The sequence below is a fragment of the Chiloscyllium punctatum genome, chromosome 31 (assembly GCF_047496795.1).
Source record: "Chiloscyllium punctatum isolate Juve2018m chromosome 31, sChiPun1.3, whole genome shotgun sequence".
NCBI classification, from domain to species: Eukaryota; Metazoa; Chordata; class Chondrichthyes; order Orectolobiformes; family Hemiscylliidae; genus Chiloscyllium; species Chiloscyllium punctatum.
Genome location: NC_092769.1, coordinates 61,685,288 through 61,709,760, shown reverse-complemented (window position 1 = coordinate 61,709,760; position 24,473 = coordinate 61,685,288). Strand labels below are relative to the sequence as shown.

The 24,473-nt window shown below is 42.4% G+C and overlaps 1 protein-coding gene across 1 annotated transcript in view; it reads right to left on the bottom strand.

The window, feature by feature from the left end:
• LOC140456988 (uncharacterized) overlaps positions 1 to 24,473 on the bottom strand; it is an 86,292-nt gene that overhangs the window by 56,287 nt on the left and 5,532 nt on the right. Inside the window, exon 2 of the mRNA XM_072550872.1 lies at positions 20,422 to 20,473. The gene's annotated coding sequence lies outside the window, so the exon portion shown is untranslated. The remainder of the gene's footprint in view (positions 1 to 20,421; positions 20,474 to 24,473) is intronic.

The following is a 24,473-nucleotide window of genomic DNA, read 5'->3' as shown; positions in this document are numbered from 1 at the left end:
TGGCACCACTTTAGCCAACCTCCTGTCATCCAGCACCTCACCTGTGACTATTGATGAAACAAATATCTCAGCAAAGGCCCCAGCAATCACTTCTCTGGCTTCCTACAGAGTTCTAAGGTACACCTGATCGGGTTCTGGGGATTTATCCAATTTTATGTGTTTCAAGACATCCAGCACTTCCTTCTCTGTAATATGCACATTTTTCAAGATGTCACCATCTATTTCCCCACATTCTATAACTTCCATGTCCTTTTCCGCAGGGAACACTCATACAAAGTACTTATTTAGTATCTTCCCCCAACTCCTGCGGTTCCACACAAAGGCCACCTTGCTGATCTTTGAGGGGCCCTATTCTCTCCCTAGTTACTCTTTTTCCTTAATGTGTTTGTTAAAACCCTTTGTATTCTCCTTAACTCTAATTGCCAAAGCTATTTCATGTCCCCTTTTTGCCCTCCTGAATTCCCCCTTAAGTATACTCCTACTGCCTTGAAACTCTTCTTAGGATTCATTTGGTCTATCTTGTCTATACCTGACATATGCTTCCTTCTTTTTCTTAACCAAACCCTCAATTTCTTTAGTCATCCAGCATTCCCTTTCCTTTCACCCCAACAGGAATATACTGTCTCTGGACTCTTGTTATCTCATTTCCAAAGACTTCCTATTTTCCAGCCATCCCTTTACCTTCAAATATCTGCCCCCAATCAGCTTTTGAAAGTTCTTGCCTAATATAGTCAAAATCAATTTAGAACTTCAACTTTCATATTTGGTGTATTCTTTTCCATCAATATTTAAAAACTAATAAAATTATGGTCAGTGCTCCCCCACTGACACCTCAATCACCCGTCTACCTTATTTCTCAGGATTAGGTCAAGTTTAACACCTTCTCTAGTAGGTACATTCACATATTGAATCAGAAAATTTTCTTGTACACACTTAGCAGATTCTTTACCTTCTAAACCCTTAACCTATGGCCGTCCCAGTCAATATTTGGAAAGTTAAAATCGCCTACCATTACAACCCAATTACTCTTACAGATAACTGAGATCTCTTTACAAATCTGTTTCTCAATTTCTCTCTGACTATTAGGGGGTCTATAATACAATCCCAATAAGGTGATCATCCCTTTCTTATTTCTCAGTTCAACCCAAATAACTTTCCTGGATGTATTTCTGGGAGTTTCCTCTCTCAGTACAGCTGTAATGCTATCCCTTATCAAAAATGCCACTCACCCCTCCTCTCTTGCTTTCCTTTCTGTCCTTCTTGTAGCATTTATATCCTGAAACATTAAGCTGCCAGTCCTGTCCATCCCTGAGACATGTTTCTGTAATTGCTATGATATCCCAGACCCATGTTCCTAACCATGCCCTGAGTTTATCTGCCTTCCCTGTTAGGTCTCTTGCATTGAGATAAATGCAATTTAATTTGTCAGTCCTATCTTTTTCTCTGCTTTGTGCCTGCCTGCCCTGACTGTTTGACTCGCTCCTTTTCTCAACTGTACCAGTCTCAGATTGATCTCTTTCCTCACTATCTCCCTGGGTCCCACCCCCACCCCCACATTAATGGTTTAAATCCTCCTGAGCAGCTCTAGCAAAATCTTCCTGCCAGCATATTAGTCCCCTTCCAATTTAGGTGCAATTCATCCTTCTTGTACAGGTCACTTCTACCCCAAAAGAGATTCCAATGATCCAAAAAGGTGAATCCTTCTCCAGTACACCTGCTCCTCAGCCATGCATTCATCTGCTCTATCATCCTATTCCTACTGTCACTAGCTCGCAGTACTGGGAGTAGTCCAGATATTACTACCCTCGAGGACCTCCTTTTGAAATTCCTGCCTAATTTTCTATATTCTCCCTTCAGAATCTTATCCTTTTCCCTTCCTATCTCATTGGTTCCAATGTGTACAATGACCTCCTGCTGGTCCTTCTCCCCCCTGATAACATGCTGTAACCTCTGAGACATCCTTGATCCTGGCACTAGGGAGGCAACACACTATTCTGATTTTTCGCTGCTGGCTATGCCTCGGACTAGAGAGTCCCCGAACATAATTGATCTCTTGGAACCTGATGCACCCCTCATTGCATTAGAGCCAGTCTTGATACCAGAAACCTGGCTGTTCTTGATGCATTCCCCTGAGAATCCATCACCCTTTACATTTTCCAAAACAGCATACTTGTTTGAAATGGGGATAGCCACAGAAGACGCCTGCATAACCTTCTATCTCTCTTACCTTTCCTGGAGTTAACCCATCTATGTAACTTTTTCGATCTGTAACTTTTTTCCCTTCCTGTAATTGCCATCCATCACATTCGTTGTTCTTGTAAATTCGTCATTGCCTCTAACTGTCTCTCCAACCTCAGTAACACATAAACTCTCCCTAAATTCCCACATCCACATCGCACATCACTCTACTAAAGGTCATTTTTCCTTCTTCCAACCTACAGACCTAGAAAATAACACACTTATTCCTCTACAAAACAATACTCTAAGCTAATTTAATACTTATGGCTTATATTTTTAAAATTAATCAAGAGACATATCTAAATAAAACATATAATCAAGAAAGAACCCACTCTACTCACTACTGCAGACTTACTGTCAAGCCACACTTAAAAATATTCACTTATCTGTTTCTGTGCCATGACCTTTCCCAAACAGTTTCCTCCAAGATTAGTTGTGAATTTCACTGTTTGTTAATGTTCCAAGACGCACTCTGATGTCCAGCGATTCATGAATTCAAACAGCAGGTTCACTGCTGTGTCAGTTAGCAGTGTGGGTTTTCTCTCTCTCTCTCTCTTTCTCCTGCACTGATCTCACCATGTGCAGTCTTTGTCTGTTCCTCTCCCTTTTAAAAGTGCTATTGTTTTGACTTTTTGTTCTCCAAAGTTCTAAAACAATGCAACAGGATGTGACCCATCGTGCCCTACCAGGATCTGTGTTAGGGCCTCAATTATTCACATCCTTTATAATGACTTAGAAAATGCATAGAAAGTCATATATGAAACGTATAGGATTACAAATGCACATTGATTGACTAGGTTATTAGCAGAACTATGGCAGATGGATTGCATGTTACACAGAAACAGCATAGATCAGGATATTCTCTTCATGGTATGAAGTTAAATACAGCGGATGTCCAAAGAGATTTGAGGTTTCAGGTGCATAGATCTTTTAAGATGCCACAAGCGAGTGTGCAGAAGATGATCAAGAAGGCAAATAGAATGCTGTCCTGAAATCTAGAACACTGGAGTATAAAGATTCAGAACTTATGCTGCAGTTGTACAAAACCTTAGATCCCTTGGAGTACTTTGAGCAAGTCTGGGCACCAGAGCTTGGGAAGGATGTACTGGCCTTGGAGGGAGCACAACATAGGTTTACAAGAATAATACATGGACTATGGGAGTTATGTTATGAAATGAGATTACAAAGTAGACCAATTTTCTTCAAATTTAGAAGGTCAAGACAAGCTTCGATTGTAGTTTTGAAGATATTAACAAGAAAAGACTGGGAGATAAGGAAAAAATATTTCCACTGGTTGGATATTCTGGACCTAGATAGTAGAGGCTGAGAAATGGCCTCAGACCATTCAGGAGAGATGTTGTGAAGAATTTCTACACGTTAATGTGGTGGATGTTTGACACTTTCTACCACAAACAATAGTTGATGCTAGATCAAATGTTAATTTTAAATCTGAGCTTTTTCTTTCTATAAAAGTATTAAGTAACCTGGGCCAAAGGCCAGAGTATGGACTGCAGCCAGAGACTAGCCATAATCAGCCTTGATGGACTGAATGGCCTACTCTTGTTCCGATGTTCCTGACTTTCTCATCTCAAAGACTGAATCCGAAACCCATCTCCCCATTTCTTTCCACTCCCACTCCCAGTTTTTTCTCTCCTGCCTGCCCTCCCTCTGCCTGTCTCCAGTTCTCCAGCTCCTGTCTGCAGACTTACAATCACATCAATCTGTCAATCATTGTTCCTCCTAGTCATGTGGGCGGCACGGTGGCACAGTGGTTAGCACTGCTGCCTCACAGCGCCAGAGACCCGGGTTCAATTCCCGGCTCAGGTGACTGACTGTGTGGAGTTTGCACGTTCTCCCCGTGTCTGCGTGGGGTTCCTCCGGGTGCTCCGGTTTCCTCCCACACTCCAAAGATGTGCAGGTCAGGTGAATTGACCACGCTAAATTGCCTGTAGTATTAGGTAAGGGGTAGATGTAAGGGTATGGGTGGGTTGAGCTTCGGCGGGGCGGTGTGGACTTGTTGGGCCGAAGGGCCTGTTTCCACATTGTAAGTAATCTAATTAAAAAAAAAAGAAGTGCCGAGAATGTGTTGCTGGAAAAGCACAGCAGGTCAGGCAGCATCCGAGGATTAGGAGAATCAACGTTTTGGGCCAGAGCCCTTCATTAGGATAAAGATAACTTGTCCAATCCCTCCCTAGAATTCAGACCATTGAGTCCAGGCAACATCCTTGTAAATTTCTTCTGCACCCTTTCCAGTTTAATAACATCCTTCCTGTAATAAAGGTGACCAAAACTGAACACAATACTCACCAACGTCCTGTATATATGCAACGTAATTACCTAACTTGTATAGTCAGTGCCCTGACTGATGAGGCCAGTGTACCAAAAGCCTTCTTCACTACCATGTCTACCTGTGATTCAACTTTGAGGTAACTGTCAACCTGAACTCCAAGGTCCCTCTGTTCCACTACACTCCTTAAGCCCTACCATTCACCATGAAACCCCTGCCATGATCTGACTTTCCAAAATGCAAGACATCACGCGTATCTATCTTAAACTCCATTTGCCATTTCCCGGCCCACTTCCCCAGCTGATCAAGGTCCTGCTGCAATTTCTGATAACCTTCCTCATTGTCCATGATACTGCCTATTTTAGTAACATCAGCAAACTTACTAATCATGCCTTGTACATTCTCACCCAAATCACTGATTTAGATAACAAACAGCAATGGGCCCAGCACCAACTCCACTAGTCATAGGCTTCCAGTCTGACAAGCATCCTTCCACTATTACCCTCTGCTTCCTGCCATCAAGCCAATTTTGTATCCAATTTGCCAACTCATGTTGTGGAAGAATCACTCAATGCTCTATTAAAAAAAAATTACCAGGAGACGCAGAAATTCCTTCATGTAAACTTTAATATTGCAAAATCAAAGCTGTAGGAGCCAGAAAAATGTCTTCCAAATTCCCCACAATCTTTGTTCTCCTGTAATTTATACTGTTATTCTTCCCACCCTTATCTGATGGCATTAGCATACCCAATCATGCAGGCTTGCTTTGCCTTTCTCAACTAATCATCGTCTGCCACACTAGTTTCCTCCATCACACTTAACCTATCACATTATAACACTATCATCTTCAGCATTAGCTCATCTCCCAGTGATTTAACTAACCTATCACAGTGCACTACCATCATCTGTTACTGGACCCCTGTAACATGATCCTGGGCATGCATTGCAACACTAGGTTAACCACATAACTGCCAGAATAACTTCCATATATTCCCCTCTTTGAGACCAACAGGTCTCCCACGGAAAAAGAATACAAGGAGGCTGAACACCCAAAAACCAAATCTATTGACAGAGTCCCAAAAGCGGGCAATAATAATTTACAGCGTCCAGACCTCGAAGGATTCTCCCTCCACACCTGGAGTCACAGGCCAAAAACCTGTCCCACAATAACAGGAAAAAAGACCCAAAGACCACACACAACCTAAACATGCAAGTCAGACATCTCGATCGGAACAAGGCTTCAGCACCACAGCAGACATCAGATCATTGAAGCAGAGCAGCAAACCCACAGCAGAAGAGGGGGCTGGGCCAGAGTCCACTGGAACAACAGGGATCGGTTGCGCAGCAAGACACACTAAAAAAAAAGAGGAAGAGCGCAGCAAAAGACAAAGGCAACAACGAGCAACACAAAACCTGCAACAATCCCAAATGTAGCGAACCATGCCCCCGATCTACACAAAACACCATCCAATCAGTCCAAGGCCTGCTGAGTCCACCACGCCACCCGACCAGTCACATCCAATTTCTCACCCAATGCAGAGGGCATCAGCAGATTAATCAATAAATTGCTGCTGATCATAAAAGATATAATTAATCCACCCAACATTCATGCAAATCCCAATGGCAGGAATAAGTGACTCCCAGCCTGTGGCAATCTCACTCCTGACCCAAAACATTTTGGGGGCATCCCTTGGCTAACCAATACCAAGAACGTGTATTACTGGCTCAGGGACATACTCCTATTTAGGGTGGTGCAGTTGGTTATGATAGGGCAGTGATCTACCAAGTGAGATCCACCAGGTGTGCTAACAGGACCCTTCCTGTTACTAGAAACTGGTTCCCTCAGTATTTCCTGTGTGTGAATAGACTCAGGTATCATAGTTAGCTGTTGCATGTATTACTTAAGTTCAAGTTCCAGTTGTTCCAAGCTAGGCCCATCATATGGACCCCTCCACTTGGGCACTGGCAAGGATCTACTGGTAAGCATTTCATGCAGCGCCAAGTTAGTCATGTGGTTAGTTTGCATATGGTAGCTCATTAGTGCCAGTGGCAGCGCATCAACCCATTTAAGATTGGAGCTCGCACAAATCTTACTCAGCTTAGCTTTCAAAGTACCATTAATCCATTCCACTATAACCTGCGACTGGGGATGATACACACAGCCAAACCTTTGCTTTATCTGCCAAGTCTGCAGTGCCAATTAAACAACCATCTGGATAAAGACAGACCCATTACCCAAACTGACCTCCAATGTTAGGCCAAACCATGGAATAACTTCAGTCATTAAAAGCGTTATCACTGTGTCTGCCCCTGAGTCTTTCAACGGGGTCACTTCTACCCATCTACTAAACCTGTCAATGACCACCAACATCCCTTTTTACTCACCGGCCTTATCATGTCTACATAGTTGATCACCAAATGCTTAAATGGCCCATCAGGTACAGGCATATGTCCTATAGGGGTCGTTATCCCCTTTCTGACATTACTTTGAGAACAGACATCACATTGCAATAATATATAACCCACTGAACCCTGCAAATAAGGTGACCAAAAGCTAAGGAATCTATTTACCTCAGCACTTCCCCCTAGCACAGTGATCCAACCCATGTGCCACCGAGGTGAGAATGGTCAACAAAGGGGTAGGTGTCACCCGCAAACCTTCTTCTGTGCACCACAGGCCTTCCTGGTTATGCCTGCCCCTCTCCCCTTTGTCCCTGCAACAGCTGCTCAGCTAAGGTCAAAGGAGAACCAAGAACAAAGAAAATGTACAGCCCAGGAACAGGCCCTTGGACCCTCCAAGCCTGAGCCGATCCAAATCCACTGTCTAAAACTGTCTATGCCCTTCATGCTTTTGTAGACCTCAATCAGGTCCCCCCTCAATCTCCTTTTCCTTATGAAAACAATCCTAACCTACTCAACCTCTCTTCATAGCCAGCACCTGCCATACCAGGCAACATCCTCGTAAATCTTCTCTGCACCCTCTTCAAAGCTTCCGCATCCTTTTGGTAATGTGGCAACCAGAACTGTACATAGTATTCTAAATTCAGCCGAACCAATGTCTTGTACAATTTAACTTGGCCTACCAATACCCTGTCCGATGAAGGCAAGCATACCAAATACCTTCTTGAACACTCCATCCACCTGTGCATCAACCTTCAGGGTACAATTGACCTGAACTCCTAGATCTCTTTGCTCATCAACATTTCCCAAGGCTCTTCCTCTTACAGTATAGTTCACTCTAGAATTGGACTTCCCAAAATGCATCACCCCACATTTGCCTGGATTGAACTCCATCTGCCACATCTCCACCCAACTCTCCAGTCTGACTATATTCTCCTGTATTCTTTGATAGTCCTCTATGCTTTCTACTGCTTCATGTCATCTGCAAACTTGCTGATCAGACCAACAGTGCCCTCTTCCAGATCATTCATGTATATCACAAACAACAGTGGCCCCAGCACTGATTCCTGTGGAACACCACTGGTCACCTTTCTCCATTTCAATTAACTCCCTTCATCTACTACTGTCTCCTATTGCTCAACCAGTTCTTTTCCACCTAACTAGAACACCTTACACACCATATGACTTCACTTTGTCTATTAGTTTACCATGGGGAACCTTATCAACCAGCCTACTAAAGTCCATGTATATGACATCTACAGCTCTTCCTTCATCTATCAACTTGGTCACTTCCTCAAAGAGCTCTATTAAGTTGGTAATGCACAATCTCCCTCACACAAAATCATGTTGCCGGTCACTGATAAGCCCACTTTTCCAAATACAAATAAATCCTATCCCTCAGTACCTTCTCCAACAATTTTCCCACCACTGACATCAGGCTCACTGGTATGTAGTTACCCGGAATATCCTTACTACCCTTCTTGTACAGAGGGACAACAGGAGTAACCCTTCAGTCCGCTGGCACCTCACCTGTGATTAAGGTTGCAACAAAGATATTTGTCAGGGCCCTTTTGGCCCACTTGATTCCTCGTTTAAGATTGGTCCTACTCTTCTGATATTCTTCCAAAGCCTATTCTGTTCTTAGCTGCCTGGACCTTATGTATGCTTCCCTTTTCCTCTTGGCTAGTCGTATGATTTCTCCTGTCATCCACAGATCACGAAGCTTGCCTTTAAAGGTCACTTTACTTTGTATTGTAATGGTGTCGGCTATGGTTGGCTCCAGATCTAAACATACCTGGGGCACAATGACAGCCAAAGTGCACACAGAAGCCAGTCTAGCTGCTTCATCTGCTGCCTGATTACCCTTAACCACCAAATCATCATGTTTCTCGTGTGCCTGACACTGTATCATCAATGATGCTTCAATGCAGTTGTCAACTTGACAAGCTGCTGACAATGTTGTATGGGATCCTCATTGCTCCCCCGGAAGCCCCTTTGCTTCCTTATCACTATAGCTTCACTCTGTAAAGTAACAATCTCACAGTGCCACTCCCCTAAGACTTTACTCCAAATCTCATCAAAAAATTACTGTACAATGCAGCTTAGACTAGGGTGGCTCAGCCAAAGGCAGTAAAGCTTAAGCATCTGTCCTCTATTTTCCTAAATATAACCATCTATGTCACCTATCCAATACACATTGGCCTACAACACCAACACCTTTCTGCAACACCAACTGAGAAGGCGCTCTATCTACACTAAACCCCTCATGTGTACATCCTAATTTTAATTCTAACTGCAATAAAGCATCCCTACCTAACAAATTAAGTGGTGCCCCCCAGAGACTAATAAATGCAAAACGACCAGTTAACTACCCACTTGTAAACTTACTGAAACTGTAAACCTAGTCAACTGCGGTCTACCCAAGAACCCTACAGTCCTAATATATTTAGCCGGCATAGGAAGGAGGGAGGCATACTGTGGTTGGACGCTAGCATATGTAGCTCCAGTATCTATCATCACAGTGTAAAAGGACGGTTGCCACTTAACGTGTAAAATAGGTTCCTGTTCAGCCTCCCATATATTATCACAAGGTACTGCTCCTTTCCATTCGGGTTCCCTGGGCATCCTTAGCACACCCTATACAGATTAACAGGCCCATTGGGCCCATATGGGGATTTTGTGGCAGGATAGTCAGACATGCCTGACTCAAAGGTCCACCCTGGGGCCAGGATGGCCAGGTCCAATATGGGCAATTTCTTCTAAAATGGCTTGGTAAATAACACTCCTCACACACTATTCCTGATCCTCTCTGAATCTGATTTCTCTCTATACCCCTTGGCCCCACCATCTCCTTGTCCCTGTCCTTGGAGACCCCAGTTCCATCTAGGCAGTTGATTAAGTTTGTTTTGCCCTTGGTATGGTACTTGTGGAAAAGCCCCTCCAAAAACGTTTATTACTGGCATGGGGTTTCCAGGCCCTTGTAAGGTGACATTAGAGGATGTTCCCTGGACCGGCATATTATTCATCACAGTAACGCTGATCAACCCAGTTGTCACTGGCAATATTATCTTGCTTTTCTCTCGTTCTTTCTTTTTAAGTAACTGAGCTGCAGCAGTGTCAACCTTCATTGCACCTCCTCCTACTGGTCAGCCAACTCCTTTATGTCTTTCCAGTATCTTTCAACCGCAAGGACTACATGTTCTCTGAACTCCTGGGGGGCCATGGACATCAGACCACTACCTTCTCCAACTTAGATTTGACTTGAGGGGGCTTTGCCTCAGCAATAGCAGTCCGAAACTTTGTGGTCAGCAGCCGACTACCTTCCACAGCCTGTTCTGTTTCAAACCTCCACCTTTTCAACTAGTTGTCCAAATAGGCTGCTGGGTTTTCAGTGTCTCTCAATGGATGCCCTCTCAAAGCTACGGGATCAATATCAGGTGGGCAACAGTCTAAGGGCCTGCCATACCCTTTGTTTTATTCGATCAAACACGGCACTAATCATTGGATTGTCCACCACATTCCTCAGGTAAAAACAATGACTGCAGATGCTGGAAACCAGATTCTGCATTAATGGTGCTGGAGGGCTTTTGCCCGAAACGTCGATTTTACTGCTCCTTAGATGCTGTCTGAACTGCTGTGCTCTTTCAGAACCACTAATCCACCACATTCCTCAGGCAGGCTCGGTCCATTACCGCTCTTAATGTCGAGAGTCTCACCACCTGTATTAGCAGTGCCTTCAAATCACCCACAGCCAAAAACCTTCCTGTGGTTTCATCTTCAAAGGCTCTAATCCACTTTCCTACTCCATCATGTAAACTGGGCAACAGCCTTTCGAGATCCTGGGTTCCCCAAGGAATGAATAACAACTGTCTCCCCTCTTTTATAGACAAATGCAGCATCTTCCCCTGTGGAAGCTTCTTTCCCTTATTAAAATTGCAACATTGTGATTCCTCACCGGATTCCAATTGTAACCTAACTTGTATTTCACCATTCTCCCCTGTGTTACTGGCACGTTACCTTTCCTGCCTCTCTTTTTTTTTGAACACATTCTGTTCTGGGTCAGTTGCATCCAAATCTAATTCCCACATTGTCTCTAATGTCCCCTTATCACAAGACAATGTGTTACATTCTCCTCACCCAAATGGGGAGGGTTGCCCCAAGCCATCCAACCCAGGAAATACAGATATAGACCTCTGCTGGGCCTCTATACTGGAAGGCTCTTTATTCTGCATAAAACACATGGAGATGTTCTCATCCCAGCCTTTGTGGAGAGAAGCTGCTCATTCTGCTCTCTGGCACCCCCTGGTCGCAACTCGTGTCTGAAAAAACACTCCCAAACCTCCCCTACAATTCCATACTGCTGCAAAATTTCCAACTTCTATTCCCTCTTCAATATTGTCTTGTTTGATTTACCCTTAAGTCAGCAATTCTTAATTAACCCGTTCATTTCAGTGCACATATTTCTATCAAAGGTATTCTCTTTCGGTCATTTAGTTAATAAATTCTTAGTTCTTCTTTCATATTTTCCAGAAAGTTTTACAAAACTGTGTCTTACTACTGGTAATTTCTTACTCAGTATCTCAATTGCAGTCCCTTATCAATCTATCAGTTCCTAAATGTCCTCAATTATAGCTAGTTAATACAAACAACCTATTCTCATTCATTCAGCCTAAACCAATCTAGGAGTGCATCTACAAATTGCACTAATTACTAACAGTTTCTTGAAAAAATCAAAAAATTCTTAAATTCTTACAGTGCAAAATAAAATCAAAACACCCCCAGATCTTGAGCTCCAGGGAAACAAAACACAAACATTGAACCACCAACAAACAATTATGCATACAAACCAGATCACAATGATCAAATTATAAAATCTTTCTCAGACACACACACAGAGAAACATTCTGCAAACTACAACTGCTCTCTCTCTCACACACACATTCAGATCCTTGCTGCAAACAGCCAAGAACTTGGCCATAAATCAATCTCTCTCTCTCTCAGCCAGAGTCTTACTTAAACAGACCCTTTGTTCATTTCCAAAATCTTACAGGCCTTATCTGAAACATTTAACAGTCTAGTAACACTTTACCACTATGACTATTCTCTGGTATTTTGCTTTTAACCATCTACTACCAATCTGCTTGCTTTTTAAACAGGACTATCAGTGCTTTTAGTTAAACAATTTCCCCAGACACTCAGAAAAGCTGACCTCACCTCGCAATCTGTTAAAGTATGAGTGACAAAAAACTACCCAAATCCCACAATTTAAAAAAAAAATTCTTTAACTCCATGACAATAGAATGTTGAAGAACAACTATCTACACTGCAACCATTCTTTGTCTGATCGATTTATCTACTTCCCACTCTACAACACTATACAGATCCAATAAAAACCCCAAACAAAATCAAGTTTCAAACCCACAACTCTTTTGAAGAGTTTTTGGAATATGGCAGGTGCATTCTTCATTCCAAAGGGCATTACCTTGAATTGATATAGCCCATTTAAGGGTTACAAATGCAGAAATTTCTTTCATTTTTTCTGATAAAGGTACCTGCCAGTAACCACGCAGTAAGTTCAACTAGGTTATGTAACTGACTTATCCAATGTTCTCAATGCAGTCCTCCAATCACGGAATTGGATGTGAGTCCAATTTTGTTATGTTATTGACCTTTCGACAGTTTACACAAAATCATTAAGTACCGTCAGGTTTGGGAACTAAGACGATTGGCGAACTCCACTCACTCCGACTCAGTTTGATAGCTTCATTGAGCATCACCTCCCATTCCTTCTGGACCTGTCTGACTTTGAAAGGATTAAGCCAACAGTGGTGATGTTTTATCAGAACAGCATTCCCTATGCCTACCTCATGCACAATAGTGTTAATCCTCCCCATCTTATTCCTGCACATGTCCTCATACTGCTGCAACAAACCTTTCAATGTTCTTTGCTCCTGAGATAGTTAGTTTACTAACCTTTCCCACTCCTCATTATTTAACATACTTTGAGGCACACCAAATTCCACAACATCTGGATTTGATTCCTCACTCTGCTGACTGATAACTAACATCTGCTTTTCCAGTTCCTTCTCTCTATTATAATAACGTTTCAACATATTCACATGATATATCTGATACAGATTTGTTTTTCTATCTGGCATCTTTACTAGACAGGTCACGTGTCTCAACATTTTCTCAATTTGATAGGGACCACTAAACCTGGCTTTGAAGGGATCTCCTATCATGGATAACAATACTAATACGTCATTTCCACGGGAAAACGCCTGAATCTCAGAGTTTTTTTTAATCTGCCACCTGCTTCATTCTAAGCTGTGCCCTCTTTAGGTGCTGTTTACCTTACTCACCTACCCGATTTAATCTCTCCCTCACCTCCGATACATGATCTAAGTGTAAGATCTGTGACTTTGGTCCTAACCATTTTTCTTTAATTAATTTCAAAGGGCCTCTCACTTCATGCCTGAATATTAACTCAGAGGGAGTAAACTGAGTAGATTTTTTAAGGCATCTCTAATGGCAAACAATACAAATGAGCTACCTTTATCCAAATCGCTTGCTGTCAACATAGTCTTCAGAGTCTGATGTCACCTTTTTATAGTTCCCTGGGATTCAGGATGATACACAGTTTACTTAAAGTGCTGTATACGTAAGCTATCCATGATTTCCATAAAAAGCCTAACCGTAAAATTAGACACTTGGTCTGACTGAATCTCTCTGGCAGCCCATACCATATGAAGATTATATTAGATTACTTACAGTGTGGGAACAGGCCCTTCGGCCCAACAAGTCCACACTGACCCGCCACCCACCCAGACCCATTCCCCTACAGTTAAGGCAGGTTAGCATTGCCAATTCACCTAACCTGCACATTTTTGGACTGTGGGAGGAAACCGGAGCACCCAGAGGAAACCCACGCAGACACAGGGAGAATGTGCAAACTCCACACAGTCAGTCTCCTAAGGCAGGAATTGAACCCGGGTCTCTGGTGCTGTGAGGCATCAGTGCTAACCACTGTGCTACCGTGCTGCCCTAAGAAAGTTACTAACTCCTCCACCACCCTTTTGGCCTTGATAATCTAGAATGAAATTGCCTCTGGAAATCTGGTAAATACATCCATTATGGTTGTCAAATACTAATTCCACTTTTAGTTCTCAGGAGGGGGCTTACACAACCAATTATAACCTGCATGAAAGGTTCTTCAAATGCAGGAATTGGCAACAAAGGTGCTGGTTTTATTACTGTCTGTGGCTACATTTGGAATGTATGACACTTCTGGCAAAGGTTAACCACATTGTTGTGCATTCCAGGCCAATAGAAATGTTTTTGTACCTTAGTCTGAGCTTTTCATACCCCAAAGTGAACTCCTACAGGTAGTTCATGTGCTACCCTGTAACACCTCCTGTCTGTATATGACTGGCATCACAGTCTGGTGGACTTTAGCCCATTTCTCCTCTGCACTAACCTGCCGTGATCTCCATTTCTGTTTTATGATTCTATCTTTCAGATAATAACACTCATGAATACTCTCTGCCTCCTTTTCGGAGTACACATCAACATATATATCTTTTATTGTCTCATCTTTCTGTTGCAAGACCATGAGCCTTTCAGGACTAAACACTTCTGCCTGACCCTCTGCCTGTTCAGGGTTTTCCTGTACCATTACATCAAACAGGGTGTCTGCTAACAGAACCTCAACTCCATAATTTTTCTCTTTAGTTTTTGCTTTGTGCTGTGACTTATGATCATGGGCTCTTGTAACTACACAGTCTGAGAAAATACCAGGATAATTTCCTTTCAACTCCTTGGTTCCCTGGTCTTCCTTCGGCTTCTCCGCAACAAGGGGTATCACTCCCACCTCAGACCCTGCTAAATTGTTCCCAAGAACAAAGTGGTTTCCTGGAACTGACACTCTGTCAATACTCCCACTGTTACTTCCTGAGTCCTGATGTGGCACTCCATTCTGATCTTACATAGGGGATCGCTAAATTTCTGTCCAGCTATTCCACAAATTACCACTCTCTCGGATAATAGGTCAGAAAGAGTGCAAAATTATTCATCTCTTAGCATCTCTCAAAATTATAACTTCTTGTCCTTCTCCCCATTCTTTCTCAGTGAATTTTACCCACAGAGGCGAATTCTTTATGGAGATCAGGCACTAACTATCACAAAGACAATGCAGTTAGAAGGCCTGATTCATATGCGATTCCATGTTTGGAAGACTGTATTGAGAAGTTGGGACAAACAACATCTATATATATATAAGTTGGACTTGCACAGAGAATACTGGCAGATACCTTTATCGAAAAGAGTAAAGACAATTTTGGCTTTCATAACACAAATTGGACTGTACCAATTTAAAATCATGCTATCTGGTATGAAAAATGCACCAATCACATTTCAAAGACTAACCAATAAAATCATTTCTAGGTTACCCAGTTGTGTGGTACACATTGATGACCTCATGATTTTTTAGTCATACATGGAAGGCACATTTGCAGCATTTATTGGAATTATTTGATAGACTTTGGGAGGCAGGCTTGGTGATCAGCCTGGCTAAGAGTGAATTTGCTGGGCTATGGTATCAGACAGAATGTAAAAATAAAGGTTATTGGGGTGTGTCCCATACCATCAATGAAGAGAGCAGTACTACAATTCCTGGAATTGAGTGGGTTTTACTGGAAGTTCATACCAAATTTTGGCAGTGTAGCTACTCCACTCACTGACTTATTGAGGAAGAGCAGAAAATTTCAATGGACAGAGGAACGTCAGAAGGTATTCAGTAGTCTAAAATCTATGTTAACCACTGCCCCAGTATTAGCCACACCTAATTACGCAAAGTTATTCAAGGTGGCTATTGATGCAAGTGATGTGGGTATTGGTTCTGTGCTCTTACAAGAAGAAGACGAGAAGATAGAAAAACCTACAGGGTAATTCTCCAGAAAATTGAATATTCATCAACAGAAATATTCGAGAATTGAGAAAGTGACCTTGAGATTGGTGTTGGCATTATAACATTTCAATATCTATATTGCCAGTGAAGCGTGTGAGACAATCGTATATACTGATCGTAACCCATTAAAGTTTTGGGAGAAATTTAATGACAATAATTCCAGGCTGTTTAGATGGAGCTTATTACAGCCATTCAATTTGAAAATTGTACATGGCAGGAAAATAAAATAGCCAATGTGTTGTCATGACCCAGATAAAGACATTTGGAGGTGTGTGTGTGTTGTAGCGTACTAATACAGTAAGACTAAGGGGTTTTAAATAAAGCCATTTTTGTATATTGATGTTTTTGAAGGGGGGGGTGGGGGGTGGATTTTGACAATGCTGCCAGTTTCAAAAGATTATTTTGTTCTGGGTTTTTTTCAAGAGAGGTTGTGAAAGTAGAGATGTTGAAACGGCTATGAGAGACTGCCTAAGTCAACAATTAGGGGAGGCTTTTTGGTTTTTTATTTTAAAAAGGCAATTGTACAATGGAATGGGAGTGGCCAGTTCTGGCAGTTCAGGCTATGTTTTTAGCTGTAGCAGTCACAAAATGTTTGAGTCCAGAAAGGTTGCAAGCTTCAGTAAATGATTCTTGACTGACTTTCTCGGAAATCTCTCTTTGGGTTTTTTTTCCCCTCCTGCCTGTAAGAATCTGTGTTTGAATCCACCTTTTCCCCCAAAGGGTGTGTTTATGGGATGTTACTGTGTTGAAACAGTTAATCCATAAAGTTACTGTGTCAAGTATTGGTTAAGTTTTCCAATAGTTAAGTTATTTGAAAATCCACTTTCTTTTGTTTGTGTTTTAACTACGATGTTTAGATAAATTTTGTTTTGCTTAAAAGCCGAATGGTTAGACAAGCTGCATCAGACCTGGAAGATTCACTTCACACCTGCCTTTAAAAGATGAAAAAGTTAGGGTCTCAGTTACCTTCTTGAAATATTTTGTGGGGGTCTGGTGTGGTCCATAACAACGCGGATAACAGACATTCTGAACGTAAAAGACCTTTAAAAGGACAAGCAGTCTGCTGAAACACCAGCAAAGTCACACTTGGGAGAGGATGTTCATTTGCTTCAAGAATAGGAAGAAACTCATTCAATCATACCACTTACAGACACACCAGTGAATTCACTAGGAGATTGTGTTGTTGTTGTTTTTAATTACAACTAAGTTCATTCTGACAGTTCTAGTTTTATTTATGTTGCTGTTGTTAAAACCATAACTGGACTGGAATTTAATTACTCCACCTGATCAAAATATATAATGTAATTTGAAACAATGTGTCAGGTCCTTGATTTCTCCAGGATACAATGAAAATAAATGATGACTCCTGATTTTTTATGTTTTCATACTTCAATTACTCCTATGGACAAGTCCCAATTCCCATACCTTCCTCAACGTATCTCTTAATCTTGTTATCCAGCAAACGTGTTGGTAATGCTCCTGGGTATCACTAAAAACCAAACCCAATCTTTGACACTTTTAGTGATCAGACATTACGTGTGTCCCTTAGCAGACATCAAATAAACCAGTTTTGTGTTAAACACATGGAGTAGAATCTTCCCAGCCCCTGCACAGTGTGGGCAAAATTGGTTGGTTGGGAAAATATGGTGAGATTACAAAAATGAGGTTCTCAAGTCAAGGAATCAAAAGTCAAATTTTCTAACTGTGGTTTTAACAGAGAGACAAGAATCTTGGTGGTAAGTAGTGAGAGTCTTATTTGCATGCAATTACATCTCATTATTATCTATTCTCCATTGATTTATTTGTAGTTTGATATTCTTCCATGTGGCAGAGAGAAACGTATTGCTGACAATTCCCAACATACAAGTCTGAGCAGCTACTCAGTCATCCTCGCTTGATCCTTCAGGTCTCCTGCGTATTTAGCTGCTCCGAAATACTGGTTGCAGGATGACATAAACCCTGTTTTTTATTGAAACACACAAAATTCTTAGGGAGCGTGACAGCCTGGAGGTGCAAAGGTTGTTTCTGGGACAGTCTTAGACCAGAGGGGAGAATCTCAGAAAAATGGACCCCACATAAAAACAGAGATAAGGAATTTCTTCTTTCTGAGGTTTGTGAATCTGTGGAATTCTTCACCGCAGAGAACTGTTGAGACTGGCATATTAAGTATATAAAAGGATATGACAGACATATTTTTGATCAGTAAGGGATTCAAGGGTTATGGGAAAAGGCAGGAAAGTGGAGTTGAGAATTATTAGATCCCCAAGAATCGAATTGAAGAGACCATGACTCAAAGCTTGAAAGTATTTTTCACTGGAGAGGGTCATAAAATAACAGAGTGACTATATAAAATGATGGAACATTCCAGCAGAGGTAGAGTTGATAATGAAGCAGTTTCCTGAGGACAAATATGTCTTGTCTACCAATGAAATTCATCACTTCTCAAAGTGGGGACCATTGAAGTAAAGCAGTGATGTCCGTTAACACCACAACATGTAGATGTTGGCTACGGGAAGAGTCTGAAGAAGAAGGGCTTATGCCCGAAATGTCGATTCTCCTGTTCCTTGGATGCTTCCTGACCTGCTGCGCTTTTCCAGCAACACATTTTCAGCATATGGGAAGAGTCTGCAGTGTAATAAGTAACAGATCTGACGACGCATCTGAAATGTGCAGCTTCAGATGCTGGCTCGAGGGCCATTCACAGCTTTTTTTTTAAGCAGTAATTCTTAAAGAGAACAGAGTCCTGAAACAGAACTTGGGTTTTGGAAACTGAAAGTTGCACATGAGCAGCTTGTAGGATGACTTCACCTTTCCCTTGGAACATTGTCACTGAGAACATCAGAGACATTCACTAATCTGAGATATTGAAAGGATTCTCACTCCTGCACACCAGGGATTCAAACATCATCTCTGCCTGGGGATAGTGAGAAAACTGACATGAGAACTATACTGGAGTCTCTTAATGGTAATATATAAAGTGCTTGTTAAGTACAGAACTTGGCTGAATTTTCTGTTAACCTGATTCAACAGACAGCGAAATCAGGGATTTTGTGTGCTCTGATTAGATCAGAGTTCATACAAACAACCTGTATCGGTTGATCTTTTGGCAGTTCTCTTTCAACTGTTCAATTTTTTTCTGGTTTAAAACTCAAAACATCAGAGTGCTTCATTGGTTTTAATATTGTCACAATACTAAGTTCAAACTTGATTGGAGTTTGGTACCTTGGGGCATAATTTAAACTGATTGGCCGAATTTGAATTGGTTTTTATCTTATAGCAACACAGATAACGCTGGCTGTTCGACCAAATGTTACATTTTATATTTTCCAGTACTCTGTGTGCTTCTCTAAGTCCTTGCTAGCTTCTCAACTCTCTTAAAGGTACAGCAGTTCTTACATCTTCATAATACCAGTCCTTCTGTCCATGCCAACCAGATAATCTAACCTAATCTAGTCCCATTTGACAGCTCTTGGCTCATATCCCTCTAAACCCTTCGTATTCATATACCCATCCAGATGCCTTTTAAATGTTGTAATTGTACCGGACCCCACTACTTCCTCTGACAGTTCATTCCATATACGCACCACCATCTGCATGAAAAACTTGCCCCTTAGGTCCCTTTTGTATCTTTCCCCTCTCACCGTAACACTACGTTCTCTAGTTCTGGACTCCCCATCCCAGGGAAAAGACCTTGTCTATTTACCCTATCCATGCCCTTCATGATTTTATAAACCTCTATAAGGTCACCCCTCGGCCAATGACACTACTATACTTCTGCAACCAACGCAGTTTCTCAATTTGCTTTATCAGGTTTTGCCTTTATACAATCATACTTACTTGTACTTAGATTAAAATGCTATACTTAAAAACATTAGAAAATCCCCAAACCTGCCTCATGTACAGTCACACACTTATATCGCTGACTGTGGACCAAATAAGAATAGCATACCTGAGGAGCTGTGAACTTGGAACAAACTGTCCCATGTAATTTTCTCCCTGATGTAGAACATAGAAAAGTTTGGCACAGAACAGGCCCTTCAGCCCACGATGTTGTGCTGAGGATTATTCCTAATCTAAAATAAAGTAACCTAACCTACATACCCCGCAAATCACTGCTGTCCATGTGCATGTCCAGCAATCGCTTAAATGTCCGGAATGACTCTGCTTTCACCACCATCACTGGCAATGCATTCCATGCATTCACAACTCTCTGCGTAAAGAACCATCCTCTGATGTCTCCTCTCTACCTTCCTCCTAACATCTTAAAAACTATGCCCCCAAGTCAATCCTGCCTTGGGGAAAAGTCTCTGGCTATTGACTCTATCCATGCCTCTCGTTACCTTGTATACCTCAATCAGGTCACCTCTCTTCCTCCTTCTCTTCAGTGAGCTTAGTCAACTTCTGTGTTTAAGACAAGCCCTCCAGTCTAGGCACCATCCTGGTAAACCTTCTTTTCACCCTCTCCAAAGCCTCTGTATCTTTCCTAATTGGGTGACCAGAGCTGGACACAATATTCCAAATGTGGTCTTACCAGGGTCTTGTAGAGCTGCAGCAAATCCTCGTGGCTCTTCAATTCAATCCCCCTGTAAATGAAAGCAAAAACTCCATATGTTTTCTTCATAACGTGACCCACTTGGGTGGCAACTTTGAGGGATCTATGCACTTGAACACCAAGATCCCTCTGTTCCTCCACACTACCAAGAATCCTGGCTTTAACCCTATATTCAGCATTTGAGTTTGACCTTCCAAAATCCATCACCTCGCATTTATCCAGGTTGAACTCCGTCTGCCATTTCTCAGACCAGTTCTGCATCCTGTCTATGTTGTGCTGCAGCCTGCAATACCCCTCGATACTGTCAATGGCATCTCCAACCTTTGCTAATTTACTAACCCACCCCTCAACCTCCTCGTCCAAGTCATTTATAAAAAGCTACAAAGAGCAGAGGCCCAAAAACAGAGCCTGTGGGACACCACTCACCTCCAGGCAGAATACTTTTAATCTACAAACACTCTCTGCTTTCCGTCAGCCAACAAATTCTGAATCCAGATAACCAAATCTCCCTGTATCCCATACCTCCTGACTTTATGAATGAGCCTACCATGGGGAACCTTATCAAATGCCTTGCTGAAGTCCATATGCACCACATCCACTGCTCGACCATTGTTGACCTGTCTTGTCACCTCCTCAAAGAACTCAATATAATTTGTGAGGCATGACCTCACAAAGCCATGCTGACAGCCTTTAATCACGCTATGCTTTTCCAAATAGTCATAAATCCTAACCCTCAGAATTCTTTCCAAAACCTCGCTGACCACAGACGTAAGACTGACTGGTCTGTAATTGCCAGGGATTTTCCTATTCCCCTTCTTGAAAAGAGGAATTCACCTCCCTCCAATCCTCTGGCATGACTCCCATGGAGAGTGAGGAAGCAAGGATCTTCGCCAGCAGCTTAGCAACCTCCCTTCTCGCTTCCCAGAGTAACCTAGGATGAATCTGGTCTAGCCCTGGGGACTTATCAATCTTATTGTTTGCCAAAGTTTCCAGCACATCCACTTCATCAATCTTGATCTGTTCAAGCCTGTTTCCCAGCTCCTCAAAGTTCTCATTTACAACAAGGTCCCTTTTCTTCGTGAAAACCAAAGCAAACAAAACTCAGTTTGGAGTTCCCTTTCTGCTCAGACTACATCCACAAGTTCCCTGATCAACCCTACCTTCTCCCTGATCGTTCCCTTATTCCTCATGTATGAGTAAAATGCCTTTGGGTTCTCCCTAATCCTTCCTGCCAAGCCTTTCTCGTGCCCCCTCCTGGCTCTCCTCAGCCCATTTCTGAGCTCCTTTCTAGTAAGCCTGTCATCCTCTAAAGCTGTGCGAGATCCTTGCTTCCTCCACCTTACGTAAGCTGCCTTCTTCCTTTTGACGAGAAGCTTCTCTGTCCTCATCATTTAAGGCTCCTTAACCTTACCCCTTCTTGCCTGTCTCCGAGTAACAAATTTGTGCATCACTTGCAACAACTGCTCCTTAAACAGTCTCCGCATGTCTGTTGTGCCCTTTCCATTGAACAATTGCTCCCAATCTGTACTTCCCAACTCCTGTCGGATGGTGTCATAATTTCCTTTTCCCCAATTAAATATCTTCCTTTGCTAATTGCTCATTTTCCTCTCCAAGGCTATGGTAAATATAAGACAGTTGTGGTCACTGTCACCAAAGTGTTCTCCCACTGTGTGATCTGACACCTGCCCTGGCTCATTGCCGAGCACCAAATCCAAAATGGCCTCTCCCCTTGTCGGCTTGTCTACATACGGAGTAAGGAAACTCTCCTGAACACACCTGACAAAAACAGTTCCATCCAAACCATTTGCGCTAAGGATGTTCCAGTTAAAATTGGGAAAGTTGAAGTCACCCATAACAACAACCCTGCTGCATCTGCATTTTTCCAAAATCTGCCAGCCTATGAGTTCTTCAATCTTTCTACTGCTACTAGGGGGTCTGTAGAAAACCCCCAATGAGGGGGCTGCTCCCTTGCTGTTCCTAACTTCCACCTATACTGACTCAGTAGACAAACCTTCCTCAACAACTTTCGTTTCTGTCCTGTGATGCCCTCTCTGATTAGCAATGCTACACCCACTCTTCTTTTTGCACCCTCCCTGTTCTTTCTAAACGTTCGAAACCCTGGAACAACTAGCAACCATTCCTACCCCTGTGAAACCCACAACATCATACCCCCAAGTACTGATTCATGCTCTAAGTTCATGTTTTTCTGACACTCTTTGCGTTGAAGCAGACACACTTTAACCGATCACTTTGTTCCATCACATGAATAACCTTCCCGATAGACTCACTACACCCTGTCACTTCTCCATTTCTAATTACCCCCCTCTCAGACATGTAGCTCTGGTTCCCACCACCCTGCCAAACTAGTTTAAACCCTCCAGAACCACATTAGCAAATCTCCCACTCCGGACATTTATGCCCCTCCAATTCAGGTCCAAGCCGTCCTTCATGTATTGCAGTGCTTGTCGTACAGCCTCCAGTTCAGTGATTATGAGCTGAAGTTCCTCTAGTCACAGACACTTGGTGAGGGCATGTCAATCTGGATCACACCAGTCTTCAGAAGTTGCTACATCCTGAAAATTCTCAACACATCATCTTTCCTGCCATCTTGATTGATTTTAAAAACTAATAAACAGACAGTTCTGACATTTCGAGAACACAAAAGGATTTACTCAATTTTCCTACCTTCAAATGCGCAAACTTTGAAACTGCAAAGGATTTCTTCCACAATCGGCATATTCAAACTGGAGAAAGGTTATTTTAAATTATTTGAAAATGAGCAGTAACTCACTTATTCTTCTACATTTTTCAAGGCTCCCATGACTACGAAACAAAACTATTATCTCACTGATTTCAGTCTTTTCCTGCACACAAGCTATGAACAGTTGAAACTAGTTAAGATGGGGGGCGGGGGGGGGGAAGACTGGGAGTGGAGCAATGAAATTGTACAAATGTTTTAACATTTTGATTTCAGCCTAAGGAGGAGCTAGAATGTGTCAGATCAAGATTCACTGCAAGGCCAGATAAAATGATCCATTGAAACTCCGCAGTCCCAGAATCAAGCATTGCTGCTGCGCACAGATCTGAGGTCAGTGTAGGAAACGATATGAGCAGCAACACTATCAAGGACAAAGAGGGTATTGGGTGAATGGGACATGCATTCCCTCCAAATGGCTGTGCAGGCAGCCAGGGACGTTGCATAGTCATGACTTCTGAAACTCGAAGTTAATACCTCAGTCACAGTAGCTAAACTTGGAGTGACTACACACAGACACACACACACACACACACAGATTACAGGAAACGTGGAACAGGAATTGCAAAACAGAGTTTTGGGAGATCTCCGATTTCCAAACTGGGCTGTGGCAAATGTGGGAAACTGGTCAGGAATGCATTGGAATCATCAAGTCTAAAGATAACACAGGCACAGAGATGGGTTTCAGTAGCAAATGAGCTGGGCTGGGGTAGAGATGGCTATGTTATGGAGATTTAAGTATCTGGTATGAGTGACAGTGTGATTTTTGTCTTTGGAAATTCATCTTGGGGTTAAATCTGTGACTGACGTGATGAACAGTGTGGTTCAGCCTCAGTGTCAGGGAAGAGGGATAAATTCAGGAGTTTGACAAAGGAATATGTAGTGGTAACTGAAGACAATGGATTGGTCTTCCAAACATTTACTTGGAGGAGACTTCTGCTCATCCAATACTTGGTGTGGAATAATGCAATAACAGTGGACGAATGAACAGGGCTGGTGGGGAGGTAGAGCTGTGGTTGTCCAAGACCACATGAAAACTTCTGGATAATGTTGACCAGTGGCAGTGTGTAGATGAGAAGTAGGAGGGAGCAAGGATCACTCAAGTCTTTGCAAGCACCGTGCAATCAAAGCTTTTTTTAAAAGGACTGGTGAATAGGAAGGTTTAAGGGAGAGTGAACTGTTAACAATATCAGTGAACATCCTTCATGAGAATAGGCCATTGGAACAAAGGTAGGTCTCGTGGCCAAGAGAAGCTCTGACAGGAGAGAAACTGGAA